The 23,492-nt window shown below is 41.9% G+C and overlaps 1 pseudogene; it reads right to left on the bottom strand.

The window, feature by feature from the left end:
* Positions 1-7,328: 7,328 nt before the first annotated feature.
* LOC148844600 (dirigent protein 22 pseudogene) lies at positions 7,329-7,835 on the bottom strand (annotated as a pseudogene).
* Between the last annotated feature and the right edge of the window lie 15,657 nt (positions 7,836-23,492).

Below are 23,492 nucleotides of genomic sequence, written 5' to 3'. Positions count from 1 at the left end.
GATCAAATAACCCATAATGAGGGATAAATGGAAGATATTGGTCGGAAGTTAAATCCAAATCTCAACAATCTGGTTAGAATTTATTTATTTTTCAGTTGTTCACCTTTTATCAAATGTAATTTTACATATAATAAAAAATACTTACCATCATATTCAATCAATCACATATTTTTCTTCAAAGTTCAGTGGAAACAAGATGGGATTGGGATGTAATTTTATAAGGCAGTCATAATACCATTATTTTCATACGAAATATTTCATATGATAGATGATCAAGAATCAAAAGCTTGTGGTGGCAATTGGGTTACAAATATGGGGGTCTAACCCACACCCACTAGTCATCCATTTGTCAAGATACATACATGGGTCTAACCCGACCTAACCGTTTTCATATTTTCTCTGCTTTACCACATCAACTATAAATATGAACTGTTATTAGAGAGACAAAGACGATTTACTAATGGGTCCACAAATGTTTATATTTTGACCCTTTATTCCCACTTGCCCCTTTGGGTAAACTTTTACAGGGTAGTCGAGCAAGATGTAGGGTGGTGATTGTCTCATAGATGGTGATGAAGGGTGATTTGGCATGACCTATTAAGAAGAGGTCACGTGGACGCGATATGCTCGAGGGATGACAACTCAGCCAAAGGAACTCAGTCTGCAACAATTAGAGCTCGGGTATTCGGTCTCGTCATCATAAATGCACCTTGACACCCAATCCAGTTCGGGGCTAAAGAATCGAAGCGCCATATAATCGACTCCAGAAGCCTCACCAACAAACCCCGAATTTCCCAGGATCACGACATGACTCGTACTCACTCCACCCAAAGGAAAGCGATAAACCTTATCAGTCGACACATTGCTCTCGTTCAAAAACAAAACAGATCTTATCTACGCAACCCAAAGATCCCGGAGCTTTTTCGTAAGATCCACGAGCTCACATCCATAATATAGTACTGACTTGAGCATCGGAGTGACCTCGCTGGGTTAGCCACCCCGGGTTCTCTGATTTATTATCTTGCAGCTTGGTTCAGCTCGCCACGCAACTGGTGTTCAGATCATCTTCCATCTAGGAGTATCCAGATCGCGCACCATCACTTGGCATCGTCTGTGGGAAAATATCAAAAGGTCATCCCAGTTTCAGTTGCAATTCTAGCTTTCGATTTATCTCAATGGATTCTTCCAACAACACCGGGAAAAGCATCAAGATGAACGTCACCAGGGGGCAAGATCAACAATCGACCTTCCCCCAAGGTCCCACGATATGCATCAACCAGTTTACTATTCTCCTTACAACTTCAGGGGTCCCGTCATTGCTCGTATCGTAGGGCACTACGCAAGTGAGCGTCCCGCTTCCCCTAGTGGGCATAACTTTCTCTGAGCCATCTGTGGTCCCCCTAGAATCAAGCAATCCCAATTCCATGACCTTGTTCAAGGCGTCTGGACAATACAAATCCAGATGCAACAGGTCCAATAGTATCAGCAGTACTACCTGTACCAGCAGTATCAACAACAGTTCCCACCACTACAGCCAAACCAGCAGCCAATTCCACCCCGGCACCTAGGGTTGCACTAAGGCCAGAACCAGAATCGGCTTGGAACTAGCCAGAGTGTCCACTGATCCCCCCATCAAGGTGAAGGGACCTCGTAGGTGCCAGTTCCTCCCAGGGGTCAGGCTTCACCCCGTGTGAGGAGAGACGATCAACACACTCCTCTAGTCTCACAAGGAAATTTTAGAAATAGGCCCGACGATAGTCAGCACAACAGGGCCAATCTGGCGTGACACTCCCAGCAGGAAAACAACGGATCGTGAGGAGATAACAACCAGCCCAAAGTTTGAGGTGCGAACTCGAGGTAGGACCCCTCGGTGCCTTGTGATAGCTGGTGCGAACTCCACAACCAGGAGAACCCGACAAGAAGGAACCAGGATCCACCTCGCGACAATGTCCGTAATGATGCCAAGATACCAGATCAGACCGAGGTCAACAACACCAATGCTGAGCCAGTGAAGAAGCATCAACGGCGATGCCGCAAGACACGTTGCTATTCGGCCAGAAACAGTCCGCCAGTGAAGCCAAGCCAACAAGTAGAGCAAGCTAAAGAAAAAGAAGAAGCGACCTCAGTGGCAACAAAGACTGCACCTCCCTTGATTTTTCGGTCATCTCCTTTGTCTCCCGAGCTCCTAGCAACCTCGATGATGGGTCGTTTGACCCCAACGATCATGTGGATTCCTTCCAATCTCAGATGCACCTAGCTAGAGCTAACGAATCCTACATGTGTGTGGCCTTCTCCACTACGTTCTGGGGTGTAGTCCGAACCTGGTATTGGAACCTCGCGCCGGGCTCCATCAAAAGCTGGGCACAGTTTTTCGATCTGTTTACTATGCATTTTATTACCAACAAAAATTGCCTGAAGTTGCAAGAAGCCTTCTGAACGTGGTTCAGAGGGAAGGAGAATCAATCAGAAGCTACATAAAGTGCTTCAACGATACCTGCCTATAGATACCGGATCTCGATCTAGCAATGCGACTCACTGCGACAAAGAAAGGAATCACCTATAAAGAGCTCAAGTGGTATGTGGTAGCCAACAAACCAAAAGATATCACTGAGTTCCTTAAGTTGGCAGACCAGTTCATCGGTATCAAGGAGGAGATCAACCAAAAGATTGACAATCTACCGGCGGAAAAGAGGAAGAGAGATAATGAAGGGACGAGCAATGGTGGGTAGAAAAGAAAGAAGAGCAAGTCCCCGATCAGGGGAAGAAGCAAGTCAAGAAGCTGATCCCCTTCGCGCAGGCACAAGCCAAGTCGGTGTTCCAAGACCCCACCCGTGGAGAGAACAAACTATACACCTTTGAATGCTAAGCGAGGAGAGATCTTAATGGCTATTAAGGATTCTTCTTCAAATGGCCTCCCAAGTTAAGGGGAGACTCAGCAACAAGAAACCCGAATGTCTACTGCCATTTCCATTGAGATCATGGACACAACACGGAGAATTGCAAGAATCTCCGCGATGAGATCGAGGAACTTATCCATCGCGGGTACCTAAGAATTACATACTACGAGAAGAGAGGGGGCAAGCAAACCGACAAGGGGACTAGAGGAGGAATGCCCATGAGACCAGCAGGTAGAATGAGCAGCCACCTCGACAACTGCTAGAGGAAAGGCCAATTCGCGGAGTGATCAATATAATCACCGGTGGGTCCATCATTGTCAGATGTACATCAGAAGCTAGGAGGACCTCGGTCTGCGAATTGGAGAACGAAGGTGAAAACACGCCAAAGTGACCTTGGCTCGAAGAACCGATCTACTTCATAGAGGATGATACGCATGGGATCCAGTACCCGCACGATGATGCTTTAATAGTGAAGCTAAGGATCAACGACTTCGAGGTGAAACGCATCTTAGTAGACTCAGGAAGTTCAGCAGACATACTCTTCAAGGAGACCTTCGATAAATTACAGTTATAGCAGAGCAACCTGAAACCGGCAAATACTCCTTTGATAGGGTTTAGCGGCGAGGAGGTCAGTCCTCTTGGTCGAATCACAACACTCGTGGAAGTCGGCACGTTGCAAAACATTATACAATTTGAGCACACATTCTTGGTAGTGACGACTCCCTCCCCCTACAATGCGATAGTAGGATGGCCTATCACGCACGTTTTGTGTGCGATAGTGTCCACTTACTACTTAGTGATGAAGTTCTCAACTGACTACGAGGTGGGAATCATGCAAGGTGACCAGCTCAAATCTCGCAAGTGCTACGTGGCTACTTTGAAAGGAAAAGCAAAGCTGGCAGAGAACGTTGAATTTGAGCAATCGACGGAATATACCGATGAGCGAGCTGCCCCAAAAGAAGAAACGGTCCACATACTAGTCTCTATCACCAAACCAGCCAAAACTCTTCAGATCGATGCCTCGATCAACGAACCACTTCGAACCCAGCTAGTAAGTTTTTACTTGAAAATTTAGATATTTTCAATAGAGTGTCAATCAGCCAAGTACGTCCTCATAGACGAACAGTTGTATAGAAGATCCATTTTACTCCCTTACTTGCACTGTCTGTGACCCTCAGAAGCTGAGCACATACTTCGTGACACCCATGAAGGCTTGTGTAGTGAACACTTGGGGGCAAAGCCCTCGCACAGAAAGTGTTAAGGCAATGCTATTATTGGCCCACAATGAAGGCAGATTTACTTGAGCTCATTAAAAAGTGTGGCAAATGTCAAAGGCATGACAATATCCACCACTAACATGCAGCTAATTTGAAATACCTCACCAGCCTGTGGCCCTTCGTGCAGTGGAGAATTGACATCCTTGGTCCTTTACCGCCAGCAATAAGGTAGAGGAGGTTCTTGGTTGTAGCAGTAGATTATTTTATGAAGTGGGTGGAAGCCGAACCCCTGGTAACAATCATAGCCCGTAACATACAAAAATTATTTTAAAAAATCATAGTATGCTACTTCGGACTACCCCGGAGCTCAAAGTGCCACATAATCGACTCCAGAAGCTTTCCCAACGGACCCTGAATTTCTCGGGATCACGACAGGACTCATCCTCACTCCGCCCGAATCGGGGGAAGCGATAAACCTTATCAACTGACACATTGCTCTCCTTCAAAAACGGAATAGATCTTATCTACGCAGCTCAGAGATACCGGAGCTTTTTCGTAAGATCCACAACTACTCCACTATATAAGGACATCGGACCCCATGGCAAAGGTACACGTGATTATTTGCTCACTAGCACTCTAGCATTCAAGTATTCAGCTCACATCCATGATATAGTAATGTCTTAAGCATCGGAGCGACCTCACCGGGTTACCCACCCGGGTTCTCTGTTCTATTATCTTGTAGCTTGGTCCAAATCACCACGCAACTGGTGTTCAGATCATCTTCCAGCTAGGAGTATCCAGATCATGCACCATCAAATGAGAATTGGGAAGCACTTTAAAGGACCTGCCATCATTGATTTGAACTGTTAATTTGATCTTATGATTCTAGTAATAGGTCCCAACACTTTTTACCCTCACTATTGGGAGGTGAGTCTTTCATTCATTTGGCAGGATTCATATGAGTGGTTAGATGCCAAAAATTTCGGTATCATTTAAGGGCAGCACAAAGTAAGATAGTAGTGTTTTGTGCATATTAGTGGATTAGAAAAAGTTCAAGTTTATTATAATGGGATTAAAGAATTTTTGTACAAATCGTAGATAATACTTCTTTTAACTGTCCATGACTAGGCAAAGGAGAAAGGGAATTAGAAACAATAAGCAGTAGAAAGTAAAATCTGACACCATCACAATACACCTTCACACTCCCCGCATATTAATATTAAGAAGGGAAAATTCTCGATCATTATCCTGTACTTTGGCACGAGTGACAATTTGGTCTCCAAAATTTAAAATGCGATAATCCAGTACCCGAACTTTCAAAATGTGACAATCTAGTACATGTCGTTAACCAGTCCATTAATCAACCATTAAGTGACATTTGAAAAGTCAAAAATGCCATCTAATTCTCTTTATCAACCATCCAAATATTGACAAAAAAAAACTGAATAGTCCCAAGTCCTAGCCTCTTCTATTCAAAAAAGTTGATGATTGTTTACAAGAATCTAGAATTTGGGATTGTTCATTTTATTGTCAATGTTTGGATGATTGATAAAGAGAATTAGATGGCATTCTTAGGGCATTTTTTTACTTTTCAAATGTCACTTAACAATTGATTAACGGACTGATTAATGACAGGTACTGTATTGCCACATTTTGAAAGTTTGGAAACCAAATTGTTGCTCGAGCCAAAATATAGTCTACATAAATTTTCCCTATTAAGAACAAATAAAAAATTAAACAAATTATGGAAAAAGAATGATAAAATAAAACACTCTCCTCTCTCTATAGTTGGTGGAACCCATCACCACTCTCCAAAGCGCATGGCACATGATGGTTCCAAACTGACAATACATTCTCTCTCTAAAGTTGCAATCTGATTTTCAAGGAGCGTGGAGAGTAAAACAACCAAAGGTGAGTGTTTTGAAAAGCTGAAACATAGCCAATGATGTATTCAACCCAATGAGTACCTTTAATCAACCCAATCGAATCCATTTTATTTGACCGAATGGGTGTCTCAACCCATATTCAACCTGCAATACAGATGGGATGGGTTTGGATGGACGGGCTGAGAGGGTCAAGTGGGTTGGATCAGAAATTACCACCCCTATTAAGAGTGTAAATAAACAAGGGGAAGACCAAAGAAAACTGCCTGGAAAAAAATGGCCCAAGAAAACTTATAATATGATAGAAAACAGAGCAATTTATAGAACAAAATAGTGAAACAGAATTCATTTAGCATACCCCCAAGTAGTTGAAGTGCATTTCTTAAAAAACAACTTTAAGGGCCCACAAGCTTAACTTTTCATCATTTGATTTGAAGAAGAAACTAAAATGGAAAGCCACTTAAATGGTTGTATGATGACAAATTTTGGTTCTTCATATCAATGTTTTCAAAATTGGACTGGGCCAGACGGTTGCACTGAAAAAATCAGGAACCGGTCATCTCCATTTAACCCTAGAACCATTTTTTATCTAAAAATCATTGATTTGGTCAGCAAACTGTTAACCCAGGTGGTTGAACCATTTGAACCGTCAATTCGGACAGCAGTTTTTTGGCTTTTTTTATTTTTTCATTTTTTGTCAGATGGGCCATCTGTTCGGTTTGAACGACCAAACCATTCGATTCAGGAACCAGACCCCTGAACATTTAATTCATCATTCGGTTAGGTTTTAAAAACCTTGCTTCATATTCCTTTTAATTAAGCTTTTCAATTGGCTCCACCTTGCAAAGTCAAAAGTAATTGCATGAAAGCCCCCCAAAAGTGACACTTGGGTTCAGTTTGAAAAGAGCACAAATACTGCAAAATCTTGTATTTTATATATCTTTGTATTGTATATATTTGCATTTGTAAGGTCTCTTGTTGGTCATAGCGAAGACCAACTGATTGATAAGGTCTCTTGCTGGTCGTAGCAGAGACTTGGGATGTATGTATATATATATATATAACTTGTCTGAAGTTGTTCCGTCAATACACTACAACCAATGAAGAAGCCCTCCAAACAGACCCTAAGGCTGTGTTTGATATTGATTAATAACCAAGAGGTCCTATAACAATTGGCATCATGGCATGTCTCACACATAAGATTGGATTGAAATCATTGGATAACAAGCATTTTCTCAATAGGTGGCTAAAACTAAATCAAATAAATGGATAAAGAGATGGACGACAGGGCGAGTAACAAGACTACGAAGAGAGAGAGAGGAGGGGCTAGCTTAATAATGGATTACAAAAACATTATACTCAACAACCGCATTTCCAGTCTTGAGATCTATTCTGTGGGTCTTGGCATGAGCATAGCCTCGAGCAAACCTGAAAAGCCCAGTTCCTCCGACCACCGGCATCTCTCTTACCGTGGAGAATACAGTATTCCTCCCCAGTATGCTAAGCGTGCTCCCGTTGTACTTCCCTTCCATGAATGCATAGTCCAAGACCATCAACAAACCTAGCTCTTCTTTCGATGTGGAGGCGTAGATCCCTTGAGCCCTTCCAACCAGCTTCGAGGTCACCTCTGGAGTTTCAGTTAATGGGTCATCTATCACGAACACTGCACCAAACCCTGTGGCTAATGATGATTTGTATGCCGGTGGCTTTACAATTTGGATGGCAGTCGGATTCCGGAAAGCACTGTTTATATAATTTTGATATCTAGCCCATAGAAGCCAGGCATGATTACTTTCCTCCATGTGAAGCAAAGTTAAATTCCTACTCTTTTTGGTCATAGCTCTTTAGCGATATATTATTTTCAATTTTTCATTGTAAATATAGCGTGACTAATATAATCATAACAAAATAAATTAGTGTACAAGATAAGAAAGAGAAGAAGAAAGGATGAAAGGGAAGAACCCTTTTATCATTCATTCTAATTTCTAAGTTTTCATGCCGTCTGCCGTCCACTGCACTAAGTTGGCAAAACCAAATTAAATTGCAATTAGGGGGATAATGGTTACCCACTATTAGGACTGGTGCATTTACAACATCTACATTATTATCAAGTTAAAAGTATTTGATAAATTGCATTTTATAAGCTTATAAGAATGGGAATGGGGCGGGTTCAGGGTGGGGATTATATTTCCATTCCCAAACCCGATTTTGAATTGAATTCTCATTCTTAACTCCAATTCCTGTCGGGATAAAATTTGTCCTCCATCCCCATTCCCTGGTAGAGACGGATTCCCTATAGGGACCCGGATCTCCAAAATTTTAAAATTAACAGTATTTTTTGAAAAATAAATTAAATTAAAATAAAGAAAACTTTTCAGATATAAATAATATTTTAAATACATTGAAATATATATATATATATATATATATATATATATAATTGAGGTCGAGGTGGGGTGGGGACTTCATTCTCCATCTCCATCCTTGACCCCAATCAAGAATTCCTATTAATCCCCATCCCCGGCCCCATTGGGTTGGGGAGGTCAGGTACTTGACGGGATGGGAAAATTTTCCATCCCTAGATATGTATAGTGAAATATGCTTTGCTTGTGCAACTTGGGTGGGCCTACACACACACACTAGTAAGCATGCACGTGTTTTGTGTGTGGCAATTCTAGATGATGATAATGATATTAATAATATATTCAAATTTTTCTATAAATTGTATGTATTTTTATTTTTTATTATTAATCAAATGCATATTGCAAAATAAAAATCTAATTACATAAACACCCCATTCAAATATGTGATAATCTTATCAAATTGTAAAGTTTCAAATATCATTAATAGCCATACCTGCTTTGCTAGACTTTTCTTTTTGTAGTTTTTTTTCTTTTTGGTGTATCTTTTTTCTTTTGCTCATTTATCAAAAAATTGTAAGATTTAAATTGAGGGAATTGAATGAGGTGAAAAGTAGTAGTTCAATTTATAATTTAAATCTTACAATTAAATATAGATACTTTAATAAAAAAAAATTCCACAATTGTATTCATATTTTTAATAGTAGTTTAAATATAGAATTATAGATGTGTTCAACTTTCTACATTTTTTTGTATAAAAATAATTCTAATATATTACACTTACTTTTTATTTAATACGATAAATATATGATATTATACACGTGCTTAAATGTTTTTTTGCAAAATTTATGTATTTTATATATTTATATATTTTATTAATTTTATTATTTATTTATGGCATTAAAGATTAATATGTTTATTTATTCATTCATTATCAATAAAAATAATTCTTGTTTATTATAATTATTTTTTAATTTAATTAATGAAAATATCATAATTGTGTATAGTTTTTTGTGATTTTCTATATTTATTTATATTTTAAAAGAAATTTACTACCTAACTATGACTTTGTAAGTTGATCTATTTGATTCAGATTTTTGAGTTGCTTAGCCGCCGCTTGGATAAAAAATGATTTTGTTTTTTAGTCAATTTTAAAATACATGGGTTTATATTGTTAAAAATATTGACATAGATCTAATTAGTAGCATTTATTAGTAAAAAATAACTTAAAAATAAAGGATTTAATAAGAGAAAATAGGATTTAATAACTTAAATAATACTTGAAGTTACATTTTCAACCCTTACAATTAGAAATGGATTAAATCCAAAAGTATAGGCATTTTAGTAGACATTAAAGCTAGCATTAAAGATATAATAAAATGAATTTTATATCCTTTCTCAAACATAGAAGTAAGGGTCCGTTTGGTTGCCGAGGAAGGATGGGACAAGAAGAAATGGGATGAAAAAGGATGGGACGAGAAGAGATGAGATGAGAAAGGATGGGATGGGAAAGAAAATTTTATTTTCTCATTCCTATCACATTATGTTTGGTTGTTGATACCAGCTATCCCATCAAATTTGTTCCTAGTGTTTGGTTGTTAAGATCAGTTATCTCACCTAAATCCAGAAATTACTTGCAGTTTGCATAACTTGCTTTGATTCATGAGGTTTCAAATTCCTCCTTTTGCTCATCGCAATTGACAAAAAGGTGCAACCCAGATAAGTTTGATGGATAAATAACAATAATGTCTCTATTTGAGAAAGAACAAATTGATTTCTTTCTGGGAAAGAACAAAATCAAACCCAGATAAATTTGATAAAGAAATAACAATAATGCCTCGCATAAATTTTAAGAAGAAATGGCAATCTCAACAAGTTGATTTCTTTATGGTAATCTAAAAATCCTCAAAGAGAACAGTCTATACCTATGAATTTACTATATTGTTAAATCTAAAAAAATGAAAACCTACTTAAAACTTATTTTTGTAATTAACCCAAAAAACTGAAAATAGCGGCATCTCTCTTCCATTCAACCGGAACCAGCAATTACAGCTACTCTCTTTACTCAAAAACCTTGTAGTCTTTACTAGAAACAAAAGACTCGTCGGAGTCAGTTTCTCATCAAAAAAATGAAGACAAAAATACCTTTCTATGATGGAATGGTTAGGGCAAGTATCATTCTAGAATGGAACTTGCTTCCATCAAAATCTATTTTGCTAGAAAATCCTGAAAGATGATGATCTGATTACTTACCATTTGGAGATTTGAAGCTCAACTAGAGAGAGAGGGAGAGAGAATGAATGGAACGGAAAAGAAAGTTCACGACGGTAGAGACAATAATAACAAGAGGGAGAACGAGGAATACTGCGGACGAAGGAGTTCCAAAGGGAGGCAACCACGCTGACCAAGCTATTGGCGTAGAGGGAGAATGAGATTGTAAGTACGAAATCAACAAGTGGATCAAAGGATCCGAAGCGGTGCTAGAGACGAAACTGGCAAACGAGTTCTCAGTGCAAAGGCTCTTGGAAACAGTTGGAAGAACAACAGTAAGCGAGTGCAGAGAGAGGGAGTGCGATCTCAGTGAAGGTGGCGACACCTTGCATGTTTCTTTCTCACTCTCATCGCAGAGGTTTCATTTCTCAATGGGGTCTCACCCAATAGGTGCGACCCCGCGTCCCAAATTTTGAGAAGAGATTTCTCGTTCTATCTCACTCTTTCGCCCAAAACAAACATGAGAAAATAGGAATCTTGGGCAAATATTCCTATTTTCTCATCCCAATCACACAAACCAAATATACTATAAAGGGTTTGAATGTGACAATTCTAGATGATGATAATTATAATAATAATGTATCCAAAATTTTCTATAAACATTACATATTTTTTATATTTCTTTTGTTACTTTTTTTTTTTGTTTTTGATTATTAATCAAATGCAAATCGCAAAATTCATATCTAATTACATAAACACCTCATCCAAATATGTGATAATCAGATCAAATTGTGAAGTTTCAAGTATACCTACTTGGCTAAACTCTTCTTTTCATAGTGTTTTATCTTTTTTCTTTTGTTCATCTTATCAAAAAAATGTAAGATTTAAATAGAGCGAGTTAAATGAGGTGAAAAGTAGTAGTTCAATTTATAATTTAAACCTTACAATTAAATAGGGACTAAATTAAAAAAAAAAAAGAGTATTTTAGCCACACTTTTAAAAATCAGACCAGATCGGATGATCAAATAGTTTGAACTGGGAACTGGTCAAGTCACCAATTCCATTTTGGCCCTAAACCGCTATTTTACAAAAAAAAAATGTTGAAATGATCAAAGAACTATTGACTCAAACGGTTTAACCAAATGTTTGACCCGATTAATGTTCTTGGGTTTCTTTCAAACTATTTCCAAATTTTTATTTTTTATTTTTAAATAAAAATGGAAAAATAAAAAATGAAAAAAAATAAACTTTCATATCTCATAAACTTGTTTGATTATTCCCGATAGCCAAAATTAGTTTTTTTTTGTTTTTTTTTTATTTTGAGTTTTCTCATTTTTGTGATTCTTTTTAAGTTGTAACAAAAAAAAAAATTGCAACTCCAATAAAAACTTGAAAAATCGATGTAAGAGATTGGAGATTAAACATCAATCTTATATTAAAATCTAAAATACACTAATGAAACAAACGATCTGGGAGCTAAGAAAGATTTAGACAGATGAAAGAGATGTAAGAAGATGGGCAAATGGTATTGTAATGGTGGTGGTGATGAACATGGAGATAGTCGTCACAGTTCTTTCTTTCTTTCTTTCTTTTTTCTTCTTTTTCTTCCTTACTTTTCAATCTTATATTAAAATCTAAGATACACTAATGAAACAAACGATTTGGGAGTTGAGAGAGATTTAGACAGATGAAAGAGATGTAAGAAGAAGGGCAAATGGTATTGTAATGGTGGTGGTGATGAACATGGAGATAGTCATCACGGTTCTTTCTTTCTTTATTTCCTTCTTTCTTTCATTCTTTCCTTCATTCTTTCTTTCTTTCTTTCCTTCTTTTTTTCATTCATTTATTCATTCATTCTTTCTTTCTTTCTTTCTTAAGCACCGATCTTATATTAAAATCTAAGATACACTAATGAAACAAACGATCTAGGAACTGAGAGAGATTTAGACAGATGAAAGAGATGTAAGAAGAGGGGCAAATGGTATTGTAATGGTGGTGGTGATGAACACGGAGGTAGTCGTTACAGTTCTTTCTTTCTTTCTTTCTTTTCTTCTTTCTTCTTCTTCTTCTTCTTCTTCTTCTTCCATGCTTTTCAACTCTAACGATCAAAATAAAAAGTTGCATTATATTTTACATCTTATCAATTTGACTTGCTGAAAATGGATAATTTAACCATTGACCTAAAAATCAAAAGCCAAAGCGGTTCCATTTCTGGATCGGTTGTTAAAACCTTGATTTTAGTCAAAAAAAGTTCCATAATGTTATTCATATTTTTAATAGTAGTGTAAATATAGAATTATAGATGTGTTCAATTTTTTCTATAATGTTTTTTGTATTTTTATGTGTAAAAATAATTCTGATTTGTTATACTTACATTTTGTTTAATATGATAAATACATGAAATTATACATGTGCCTAAATGTTTTTTTTACAAAATTTATATTTTTTGTTTTTATTTTTATATTTACTAAATTTTATAATTTATTTATGACATTAGATGTTAACACATTTAACCCAAAAGTTGAACCATTTTTTATTATTTTTTATATTTCATTTTTGGTTAGTTATAAATTATGCATTTCATTTTCATTATCACTAAAATAATTCTTGTTCATTACACTTATTTTTTAATTTGATTAATAAAAATATCATAAATGTGACTACTTTTTTCAACATTTATTGTAAATTTCTATATTTATTTCCGTTTTAAAAATTTTATTACCTAACTATGACTTCATAGGTTGATCAATTTAATTTAGATGGTTGAATTGGTTAGACACCACTTGGAAAAATAATCATTTTGTTTTTTAGTCAATTTTAAAATATATGGGTTTGTATTGTTAAAAATATTGATATAGATCTAATTATTAACATTTATTAGTGAAAAGTAACTTAAAAATATATGATTTAATAAGAAAAAAATGTGATTTAATTCCTTAAGTATAAGACTTAATGAGAGGGGATTAAATGATATGGAAAGTAATAATTGAAATTATACTTTCAACCCTTACAATAATTAGAGATGGATTAAATACACGAATATGGTCATTACAGTAGCCATTAAAGTTGCCATTAAAACTATAACAAAATGACTTTTATAACCTATCCCAAACAAATAAATAGAGGGTATTTTTAGTTCAAAAAAAGTTTCACATTGCATTCACACACATACACACACACACACACACACATATATATATATAAAGAAAATACCAGTGATCTCGACTTTGTTGAAGGTAAACTGGAAACAATAACCGGTAAAAACAAGGAAAGGTCTAGAATAGGTAGGGGTGGGCATTATTTAGGTAAAGCTGAAAGAAAAGAAAAGAAAAGAAAAAAAATGAACCAACAATTTTTTGTTTCGGCTTTTTTATTTAGGTTTTTGATGTTTTGGTTAATTTGGTTTTTGAAAATTTTAGTTTTAGTTTCGATTTTTAGAATTAGAAATTTGATTAACTAAACTTTTCTACATAATATATAATGTATAATGTATAACATATAATACATTTATATATAATATAATGAAATTTGATTTCAGAATCTCCTACAAGTGCCGATGCCTGGACATATTGCAAATGACTTTAAAAAACAAGAATAACAATTACAATAAACAAATGTGCGCTTTTAAAAAAGTTTTAACATGCAAAAATAAATGTTGGTTTACATGATCACAATCATTCTTGATACCATAGTTGACAATGAGAATTTTAAATAATGTGCCTACAATGGCATGGCTAGTGATGAAGGAAGATTTGGCCCGACCTTGTAATCACTCAATACGTGGAAAGGCAACAGCTCGGCACAATAGTACACCCAAGGCGCGAACTCCAAAAAGAGGAACCCACGGTACGAACTCCCCACAATGAGCACGAGCTCTCCCTTGGACCCCGAGCCTTACAAAAGGAAACAACCCAAACTAGCCCGCCTCATGGCAGTTCGGGCCACACCTCTATCTGAACTCAAGACTTCACCTCACACACCACTCCAGTATTTCGCCTCCGAGACGCTGAACTAAACAACCGCACCGTACTTGACACCGAAGGAATCCGTATCTAGAGGCGGCGCACCTGACTGACTTGGGACCTGGCGCTTGACAACCGCACTTCAACGGTCACCTGCCACCGCCATCTCCAGTTACAGAGACGGCTCCGACAAAGAGAGCATTGGCGGTTCTGCCCCAATAGAGGTGAGGACACCCGAACTGGCAGAAGCGCAGAGGCGATCATACCCGAACTGGCAGAAGCGCAGGTAATCACACTCGAACTGGTAGAAGCATAGGTAATCGTACCCGACCTGACAGAAGCTTAGGAGTGAGCGTGAAGTGGTTATAAAAGGCTCTCTACCCCCCAAGAACGAGGTATGTAAACTTTGCGCCATCTGGTTTATCATCTTGCCTCTGAGGATACTAACTTGAGCTTCAGAGCATTCTCACCAAGGTCCCTCCCCGGAGATACTCGCTTTCTTCTTGAGGCAAGAACGTTGACAACTAGGACCGGCCGAATTGCACACCATCAATTGGTGTCGTCTGTGGGATAACGCTTCTAAAAGCCTCCCTTTAAAACTCTCATAACCTCTCTTTTTCCAATAAACCCCAACACTCATGGCTTCTTCCAACAACGCCGGACGTAGCACGGAGATGAACGCCCCCGGGGAACAACTTCAAGTCTCCGTGGTGTGCATCGGACAGTTCACCATCCCCCTTCCGGTGGATGGGATCCTCAGCCTGAATGCACCACGAACAGTGGCGCCGGTGAACCTACCCGCCATGAACGTCCCCCTTCTTCTCCTTATCGAGACAACCTTTACTGAACCAACTGCTGTCCCCTTGGTGACTAGCCAGAGCCAGTTTGACGACCTGATGTTGTGCATGCGGGTAATGCAAGCCCAAATGTAGCAGTTCCAGCAGCATCAGCTCCAGCAGCACCAAGTACTGCACCACCTCTCTCAATATCACTATCAGCAGCAGTTCCCCCAACTGCCTATGAACCAACCGCAGCTTCCACCCCGGCACCCTACTCCAAAGCCGGTTAAGGCTTCCCCTCAGGGTGGAGGCCATCACCGAGGAGAAGCCTCCCAACTTCAAAACCCCCCTAACAGCCAGACCTCATCCCCGAGCCGAATGGAAAGAAAAACCACCCTCGCCTCGTAGCTCGCAAGCGGGTCGGGAACCTCGCCCGCAAAGTCAGCACCTCGGCGCTGCAAGCCCGAGCTCCCGCTCACAGAGAACCGATTCAACATCCTAGTAGCGGACTACCAACATTCCGGGCCCATCATGCTCGACAACACAGAGGCCAGCGGCGCCAATACTAGGCTCACTCAGCAACGAAGGCGCAGGCAAAGTCGCCGAACTGCCACCCGTGTCCTGCCCGAGCTCAAAGGTAAATAAGAGACAAGCTCGGATGAGGTAAAAGTTGCCCCTACTCTCTCAGTTCCTTCCCCCTTTCATTAGAACTCCTTGCAGTCCCCATGCCCAGAGACTTCAAACTCCCCCCTTTAGACAAGTATGATGGGTCATTCGACCCCAACGACCACGTCGATGCCTTCCAATCCCAAATGCACCTGGAAAGGGCCAATGAGTCGTGCATGTGCATGGCCTTCACCACCACCTTCAGGAGGGTGGCCCGCACCTGGTACAGGAACCTAGCCCCTGGGTCAATAAGAAGATGGACCTAGTTCGAGCAAGTCTTCACCGCACACTTCATTACCAACAAGTGGTGCCCCAAAACCAAGGAAAGCATCTTCGGAGTAGTCTAGAGGGAAGGAAAGTTCATCCGGGGCTACATCAAGCGGTTCAATGACGCGTGCTTACAGATACCACGACTGGACCCCGCGGTACAGCTCACGGCAGCCAAGAGAGGAGTAACACACAAGGAGTTCAAATGGCACATGGTAGCCAGAAGGCGGGGTCGAGAAAAGGAAAAGAGAAGGTGAGCCCTCCAACCCAGATGACAGAAGAAAAAAATCAGCCTCGGAGGCAAAGCCAAGCCAACTGTCTCAAGCTCTCTTAGCAGCTCAGACGAACTACACACCCTTAAACACGAGGCAGACTGAGATCTTGATGACGATCAAAGACGCCCCATACGTAAAATGGCCACCTCGCCTAAAAGGGAACCCAAATGAGAGAAATAAAAATTTGTATTGTAGTTTCCATAGAGATCACGGTCACAGTACCAAACAGTGTAATAATATCCGGGACGAGATAGAGGAACTCATCCGTCGCGGGTACTTGAGAAATTTTGTACAGCATAATAATAATAATAATAATAATAATAATAATAATAATAATAATAATAATAATAATAATAATAATAATAATAATAATAATAATAATAATAATAATAATAATAGTAAAGACAGGTCGACAAGGGGAGCACGGAAGAGATGCCCCCGAATCCAGCAGCAGGCCGCCCAAACCATTGCAAAGACAACTTCCAGAAGAGAGGCCAATTCGGGGAACCATCCACGTAATAGTGGGAGGCTCGGTGGTAGCTGGTTGTATTTCGGCAGTAGCCCAAACGTTAGTTCGCGAAGCGGCCCGAGAGGAACTGATCCCTCCAAAGAGGCCGAAGGCAGAAGAACTGATCTTCTTCACGGAAGACGATGTGCGAGGTGTCCACTACCCCCACGATGATGCGCTTGTCATAAAACTAAGGATCAGCAACTTCGAAGTCAGGCGTGTGCTTGTGGGTTCAGGTAACTTGGCAGACATCCTCTTCAAATCGGCATTTGACCAGCTTCAATTGTAGAGAAGCGAGTTGAAGCCCGCGAACACTCCTCTGGTGGGCTTCAGTGGAGAGGAAGTCAGGCCCCTTGGGAAAATAACAGTACCTGTAGAAGTCATGGCCTAGTGCGGTCAGACTCAACCACGATTTCCTGGTGGTCATGACCCCCTCCCCATACAATGCCATAATAGGGCGGCCAATTACGCATGTCCTATGAGTAGTGGTCTCCACCTACTATTTGGCAATGAAGTTCCCTACAGACTTCGGTGTGGGGGTAGCACGGGGTGACCATCTTGAGTCCCGCAAGTGTTATGTTGTTGCCCTGAAGGGAAAAACCAAGGCGGTTGACGACCTCGAACTGGAGCGGCTGACGGAGCAGGGCGAGGAATGGGCTTTGCGCATAGAGGAAACGATCGCAATCCCAACTTCGGCTACGGACCCGGCTCGAACGCTACAGATCAGTGCTTCCGTCAAGGAGCCTCTACGAACTGAACTAGTGAGTTTCTTACTTCAAAATTTAGACATTTTTGCATGGTCCGTGGTCGATATGCTTGGTATTAACCCTAGCCTTATAACTCACAAACTTAATACTGACCTTGTAATCAGACTCATTAGACAGAAGAAACGCAACTTAGCCCCGTAGCGCTAGAGGGCGGTCGACGAGGAGGTCGAAAAGCTCCTTGCAGCGGACTTCATAAGGGAAGTTCATTACCCGAACTAGGTAGCCAACCCAGTGCTGGTGAAAAAGGCAAACGACAAATGAAGCATGTGCGTCGACTACACCGACCTGAACCGAGCCTGCCCGAAAGATTGCTTCCCCATCCCCACAGTTGACCGCCTAGTGGACGCGACCTTGGGACATGAGTTGCTAAGCTTCTTGGACGCCTACTCAGGCTACAATCAAATCAGGATGGACCAGTCCGATGAGGAAAAAACTAGCTTCATAACCGAGTTTGACCTGTATTGCTACAAGGTCATGCCCTTCGGGCTGAAGAATGCTGGGGCAACCTTCCAAAGACTTGTGAATAAGCTATTTCATCCATTAATTGGCACGAAAATAGAATGATATGTAGACGACATGGTCGTCAAGACGCAGTTTTCACAGGAATTAATATAAGACTTAGATTCTGTCTTCCAAATTCTGTGTCGATTTAGCATGAAACTGAACCCAAACAAATGTGTCTTCGGTGTCACCTTGGATAAGTTCCTAGGGTACATTGTCAATCGGTGCAGTATTGAGGCCAACCCAGACAAGATAAAAGTCATCCTAGATATGAGACCACCCTGAAAAGTAAAAGAGATTCAAAGGCTGAACGGCTGCATAGCCGCTCTGAGCCGCTTCATGTCCAAATCGACAGACCGCTGTCTGCCTTTCTTTAAGGCAATCAAAGGCAAAGGGTTCGAATGGACCCCAGACTGCCAGCTCGCGTTCGACGAGCTAAAGAGCTACCTCGCTAGTGTGTCGATCTTAGGCAGCCCCGAGGAGGGCGAGGTCTTAGAACTGTACCTCTCGGCAAGTGGCGAGGTGATTAGTTCGGTACTAATAAAAGAAGTAGATCGGGTCCAGCGGCCCATCTATTATGTTAGTAAAATTATGCAGGGAGCAGAGACGAGATACCCGCAGATAGAAAAGCTAGCGTATGCACTAGTAATCGCAGCTCGGAAACTCCGCCCATATTTCCAAGCTCACACTGTCATCGTCATGACTGACAAACCTCTGAGGCAAGTTTTACTCAAGCCCGAGGTTTTCGGTCGACTAACGAAGTGGGCCATCGAGCTCAGCGAGTACGACCTCTAGTATAAGCCCCGAACTGCTATTAAGCCCAAGCCTTAGTAGATTTTATCGCTGAGTGCACGTTCAGCCTCGAATTCCTAGGCAGGTTGAGCCCGAGATCCCTAGTTCGGGTGAGCCCAAAGCTCCCATGCCAATAGAGTCTGAACCCCATGAAGTAGCAGCCAGTGTGGCATTTCTCCTAGTTAGGACAAACGCAAACTGGAATGAGGAGCCATGGATCCTTCACGTAGATGGCTCCTCGAACCAGTAGGGCAACGGGGTTGGAATAGTGTTGCGAGGCCCGAGCGGTACGAAATTGGAATACGCACTACACTTTGAGTTCGCAGCATCCAACAATGAGGCGGAGTATGAGGCATTGATATCGGGGTTGAACCTAGCGCAAAAGGTAAGAGCAAAACACAAAGTTATCTGCAGCAATTCCCAGCTTGTGGTCAACCAGGCCACAGGCGAATACAAAGCACATGAGATGACTATGATCGCCTACTTGGCAAAAGTAAAGGAGGCTCTACTCAACTTCCAGTCACACTTCATCAGGCAAATCCCAAGGTCAGAGAACACTGAGGCCGACGCCCTATCCCGATTAGCCAGCAAGAGTCACAACACCATGAGAACCGTATACATAGAGGACTTACCTCGTTCTAGCATTCTCGGTGGGGCAGAGGAGGTCGCTCCCATCCTTGAAGCAAAGTCAAGCTGGATCAACCCACTCGCGAGCTTCTTGCTAGATGGAACCCTCACCCCGGACCGCAATGCATCCAGAAGGGTGCAGCACCAGGCAGCCAAATACGTCATAATAGACGAATGACTCTACCGACAGTCCTACACACTCCCCTACCTGCATTGCTTGCAACTTGCCGAAGCCGAGCTCATACTCCGCGACACTCATGAAGGTCTATACGGAGAACACTTGGGAGGCAGGACCCTCGCCCAAAAGGCACTTCGCCGTCGAGCTCATCAAAAAATGCGACAAGTGTCAGAAGAATGCCAATATCCACCATCAATCTACCGCCGACCTCAAGTACCTCACCAGTCCATCGCCCTTTGCACAATGGGGCATCGACCTCCAAGGGCCATTCCCACCAGCAACAGGTGGAAGGAAGTTCCTAGTGGTGGCGGTAGATTATTTCACAAAGTGGATAAAAGCTGAACCTCTTGCAACAGTTACAGCCCGAAACGTACAAAACTTCTTTTGGAAGAACATAGTATGTCACTTCGGGTTACCTCGGGTACTGATCTCCAACAATGGCAAGCAGTTCGAGGATATCATGTTTCAGAAATGGTGCCAAGATATGGGAAACGGTCAAACAGAAGTAATGAACAGAACTATCCTCTGCGGACTGAAAGCGCGCCTAGACCGAGCTAAAGGGTTGTGGGCGGACGAGCTACCAAGTGTTCTATGGTCTCACTGAACTATGGAAAAACCGCCACGAGAGAAACCCTCTTTAACCTCACCTATGGCACCAAAGCAATAATCCCGACAGAGATCGAAATACCTATACTACGACTAGAAGCATACGACGATCAGACAAACGGAGATGAGCTACGTACCAACCTCGATCTACTCGACGAGGTAAGAGACCTCACGTACATCCGGACCACAGCTTACCAACAAAGAGTAGCTCGGTACTACAACGCCAGAGTAAAAAAGTGAAACTTCCATGTTGGTGACCTGGTCCTCCGTAAGATCATGGCACCTGAGCCTGGCGTGGGAAAACTTGAATCAAATTGGGAAGGGCCCTACCGGGTAAAGAGCGTGCTCGGGGGGGTATACAAGCTCGTAACCTTAGAGGTCAAACAAGTACCCCGAGCTTGGAATGTCGTTATCTTGAGACAATACTACGTATAGATCACCAAGCGAAGTGGACCAAGTCGATACCAGAGCCTAAGGGCTAGGATGTCGGGCTAACAAGGACCTCAGCATGAGCACCAAGCGAAGTGCCAACAACGAACTAATAGGTGCATCGGCATATGGTTAGTTCGGAAGAAAGAGCGACAACAACACTTAATCGAAAGAAGAACATTATATTGCAAGATACTTTGTTTACATTCCTAAAAAATAAAAAATAAAAGTGAGCTCACAGGCCCAGAGGTACTTCTTCATCATCAGAAGGCACTTCAACAACACTCGAAGGTCCTGCCTCATCCTCAGAGTTCGGCTCATCATCAGCAGCGTTGGCCATCTCCTAAGTAATGCCTGAAGTGGTTATGGCGCTAATATCAAGCTCGGGGTACGTATTTTGGATCATCCATCCGCTCAGTTTAAAGCCCGGTCTGTATGAGCCCACCATCAGGTTGTCAAAACTCGGCGAGGCGATATATTCATCGACGACCTTCTTCTTGGCATCCTCGATGCCCTGAGAAAAGATCTTCGTCCTCTCCCTAATATCCTCTTGAAGGTATTCAACCTAATGCTGCAAGTCCGGCCCCAAGTTCGCCATGTGCTTCACCACAACTCCCATGGCCTCGTATCTCTTCGAGACCTCGCCAGCTTGGCATGTGCAATGCGAGAAGCAGCCTCAGCAGCTCGGGTAGTCGCCTCGGCATCGCAGGAAGCCTCTTCGGCAGCTCGCGCCTACCTCGAGCTCCTTTCCACTTGGACCGCTAAGGCGTGGATAGAAGAATTCACCTACCAAAAGGAAAAATAACAAATGATCAAAAGAACGATAGCAAGAAAGATAAAAGCAAAGAGCTCGACAAGAAATCGCTGACTTACCACCATGGCGTGAGTAGCAGCACGGCAAGCTACTGATACAAAGGAAGCTCGGTCCATGCCTTGATGATGGCATTTTAGTCCAAGTCGTGCCCATTGCTGGAGGCCCTTCTCCATCTCCTTGTCAAGCGTAACACCAGCATCAGGGGCAGTCACCCCCCACCCAGTTTGGAACGGCCACCCCAATGCACTTCGCACCCCGAAGTAGTCCCGTTTCCACGCTAGGACCTTGTTGGGAAGATCGTGTAAAAGCTTAAAACCCGGACGAGGAGACAGGTAATACGCCCGCCTATGCCTGGGAAGGGGACCCGCTTGCTTCTTAAGCATTAGAATGGGAGAAAAAATCTCTAAGTCTAAGGGCAAGATCTGTTCACAAAATAAGGAGATTGTCCCCACCAAGTTACGAATAGAAATTGGGTGAAGCTGGCCGATAGTAACGCCGAAGTGGTTCATGACCTCGACTATAAGGGGGTGGAAAGGTAGGCTCAAACCAGCAGTGAGTTGCTCCCAAAATATCACGATCTCATCAAGACCGTGTTCCCAAGGGAAACTGTCCAAAGGTATAAAATAGGTATACTCCCTAGGCAAGTTAAACTGGGTAATAAGGGAGTAAAGCCCCTCAGGCATCATGGTCGAGGGCCCAAACTTGTCAAATGTCCAACCTCGACGGGAGGAGGACGCCAAACCACCCGAGGCGACTCGGCCTATTGGTTCGAACCCTTCCTCAAGTTCTACCTTTGGTTCACTAGGACTGTCGATGGATGCAACTCGGTTCGTAGAACTGCATCTTACCCCCTTGAAGAACTGTCTGAGCTATCCGAGCTAGACATCGGAAGGAGAAGGATCCTAGGAAAGTACTCACCCAAAAAAAAGAAAACGGACTACGGAACATGAACGCGAGCTAAAGGCTTGAACGCGAGATGAAGGCTTGAACACGAGCTGAAACTTGGACGCGAGCTCAAGAAGCAAAACGCGGGATAATGACAGCGGCTGGGGTCCCCCACTATTTATACCCACAGTAACTGAGAATCAATGGTTCTGATCAAAGCAAATCCAACGACTCGCAGTCGCACTGACCACACGTCTCCTAAGACCAAGACGTGACTGGCCGCATGTCTCTTGAAACCGAAAAGGGCGCCAACGCACATCTCCTCGCATTAAAGGCGGCAGTGGCACGTTTTTTGAATTTGAAAAGATGCTCGCTGTCACGTCCCCTAGCAGCGCGCTTTTTGAATTTTTGAAATAAACGCACGTTGTCAAGTCTGTTAGCATTTATAGACAGATTGACGTGTTTCCCGTCTTTTCGGTGCTCGAGAAACCTGGAAAAATCCCAACTTACGCGCACTTCACGCTAGCAGTCAACCAATTCAGAGTACGAGACAAATCCACCCGCCACCTCGCAAACTCCCCCGCGCTAGGGCAAGTCCCTTAGCGCAAGGAGTGGGGGGCAACTGATGAAGGAAGATTTGGCCCGACCTCATAACCACTCAACACGTGGAAAGGTAATAGCTCGGCACAACAGTACGCCCAAGGCGCGAACTCTGAAAAGAGGAACCCGCGGTCCGAACTCCCCAGAAGGAACACGAGCTCTCCCTTGGACCCCGAGCCTTACAAAAGGCAACAACCCGAACTGGCCCGCCTCATGGCAGTTTGGGCCACACCTCTATCTGAACTCAAGACTTCACCTCGCACGCCAC

The sequence above is a fragment of the Nelumbo lutea genome, chromosome 7 (genome assembly GCF_056320005.1).
Source record: "Nelumbo lutea isolate HS-2025 chromosome 7, American lotus-T2T, whole genome shotgun sequence".
Classification (NCBI taxonomy): Eukaryota; Viridiplantae; Streptophyta; class Magnoliopsida; order Proteales; family Nelumbonaceae; genus Nelumbo; species Nelumbo lutea.
Note: the sequence above shows the minus strand (reverse complement) of the source record. Positions and strands in the feature narration are given on the sequence as shown.